The sequence below is a fragment of the Hylobates moloch genome, unplaced genomic scaffold (genome assembly GCF_009828535.3).
Source record: "Hylobates moloch isolate HMO894 unplaced genomic scaffold, HMol_V3 SCAFFOLD_4, whole genome shotgun sequence".
In the NCBI taxonomy this organism is placed as follows: Eukaryota; Metazoa; Chordata; class Mammalia; order Primates; family Hylobatidae; genus Hylobates; species Hylobates moloch.
This window is the reverse complement of record NW_026652279.1, coordinates 67,453,875-67,456,542: the sequence shown is the minus strand read 5'-3', so window position 1 is coordinate 67,456,542 and position 2,668 is coordinate 67,453,875.

Below are 2,668 nucleotides of genomic sequence, written 5' to 3'. Positions count from 1 at the left end.
GTTCTACAGTAATAGGAGTCATCTGTTTTGCCTGGGACATGAAATTCCAACAATGAGAAGAAAAATAGGATGTATCTCTGCATGTTAATACATTCCATACAGGGTAATATCTCTTTAGGGTACAATATCTTTTACCCTTAATCATTCTGTTACGGTCTTGAGTAGGGGCAGTTCATTCCGGTTTCTTTATAGATGAAACACAAATACAGAAGCCTTTTATATTTCCTTTTATCTTCTGTTAATGCTCTGCTATAAACACTCAGCTCTGAAAAATTTCATTGTTGAAATATTCTACCTTCTAGAGGACATGATAGTGAAGCATATTATAGCTAATCTCAGCATGCTAAAAAAGTGCTTACTGAAACTCACATGATTCATCCTTTTTTACTTTATTCCTCGTTCTCCCGTTGGCCATCACTGATACCTCATGATTTTAATAAACCATGACTTTTTCAGTATCCGTGAAGTCATTGGTATTTCATGAGGCAGTGATATTATCCAGAAGCAGCTATACTTAAATGTTCACAGCCTAGTTAGTAAGGAAGTCAAGCAAGTACTTATAGACAATAGAAATTATGTATTTATTCAACAGATATATTATCGCTTACTAAGTGCCAGGCACTGGGGTCCAGACAATGCCCATCCTTTCATAAAAATTATAATCTATGGAGGGTTTATCTATAAATAAACAGTATCCATGAAATTATATAGAAATATGCTAAAAAGAGAATGGATGGATTGATTTGGAAAAAGTCTGAATGGAAGTTGGGGAAGTCTGTATTAGTTGAATAAAAACCATAATAAGCAAAAGCTAAATGATGAAGACAAATGGATTAGATGGTACCTGTGAAGAACCACAAAGTAATGACCTGATAAAGTAGATGGCTGAGGACAGTAGGTAGGAAAAAGATCACGAAGGAACTTGGAAACCCCCCAGAGAGCTTGAATATAAAGCAAAGCAACTAGTGACTAAAAAAGTAGCCTGCTTTTAAAATGGGCTTTACCACACGACTAGCTCCTTTTGTCGATAATGAGGATTTATTCTTAGTCTTTTAACTGAAGAGTTTTGCAGATGAGGAAAAATGTTGGAGTGAGGGAAAACAGAAGAAATGTAGCAACATCTCACATTTGTCTCTAATTATGGGTTCCATTGATGTACTAAACTAAAGGCATACATGGAGAGAAGGTGGATTCTAAATGCTACTTTAAAAATCTAAGTTGCTGTATTAGGGTTCTCTAGGGAGATAGAGCCAAAGGGGATATATGTGTGTGTATATATGTGTATATATATATATATACACACACACACACACACACAGGTAATATATTTATTTATATGTAAATATATAAAGGATATTTTATTTATATATATTATATATATATGGAGAGAGAGAGAGAGAGAGAGAGATGAGAGGGGATTTATTAGCGGAATTGACTCATGCAATTATAGAGGCTGGGAAGTCAGTCTCACAATGGGCCATCTGCAAGCTGGAGAACCTGGAAAGCCACTAGCATGGCTCAGTCCAACTCTGGAGGCTCAGAACCAGGGAAAGCAATGATGGAACTGTCCGTCCAAGGCTGAAGGCCTGAGCACCTTGGGACCTGCTGGTGCAGATCCCAGAGTCCAAAGGCTGGAGAGCCTGGAGTTCTGATGTTCAAGGGCAGGAAAGGAAGGTTTCCTCAGGTCCAGAAGTGAGAAGGAATTCGCCTTTCCTCTACCTTTATGTTTCATCCCAGACCTCAGCCCATTGGATGGTGCCTGCTCACACTGGGTGAGGATGGATCTTGCTTATTCAGGTCATTGATTCAAATGCCAGTCTCTTTTAGAAACACTCTCACAGATAGACCTCGAAATAGTCCTTTACCAGCTATCTGGGTATCCCTTAATCCAGTTAATGTGGGCACCTAAAATTAACCAATGCAGTGGTTAAACAAAAATAAAAAGTATCTTTTCAAATTAGTAAACTTGTACAACTCATAGGAAGTATTTTAAGCTTCTTTCCTCAGTCTAAAACATACTTTGCATATTCTATTATACAATTAGTACAGCTAAATAATTTAGTCCCTGGATACAGAATAATATACATCCCCAGAATAATTTTGAATGACACTTTTCCATGGTCATGGACTACTTTCTCAGGTCGAATAGCCTGACACCTTCTAGTTTCTAGTCAGTCAAACTAAATGTAAGTAATAGCAAAGGTGATAAAAGCTACTTTCAGAAACACAGCCTTATTAATTAAAACTATTTTTTTCTTATTTAAAATTCGATTTATTTAATATCTCCCATTCTGCCCACTCCAAAGAAGCCTTATATTTGTTTTTAATGAAAGGGATTTAAAAAAAAATTTAAAGCATTATATAACTACCATTAAATGAATAGATCATAAAATTAAATTTTTATTTGTATGAATCTACAGTCTACAAATCAAGGCCAAATTGAATAAGAGATTCTAGTATTTTTTTTAACTTTCTAAACCACACAATCAGCTCTCTGAAAATCATATAAGAGAACCACAATATATCAGTGCTTTAAAGTAATTCTTTCAGGAAGCAACAATGACATTTTAATGCTTTCAGAGGAAATACATCTGAATGAATTATGCTAATTAATTATTTCCTAGGTTCCTCATCTTCCTCCTCACATAATTTACAAGCAACTCAGAAT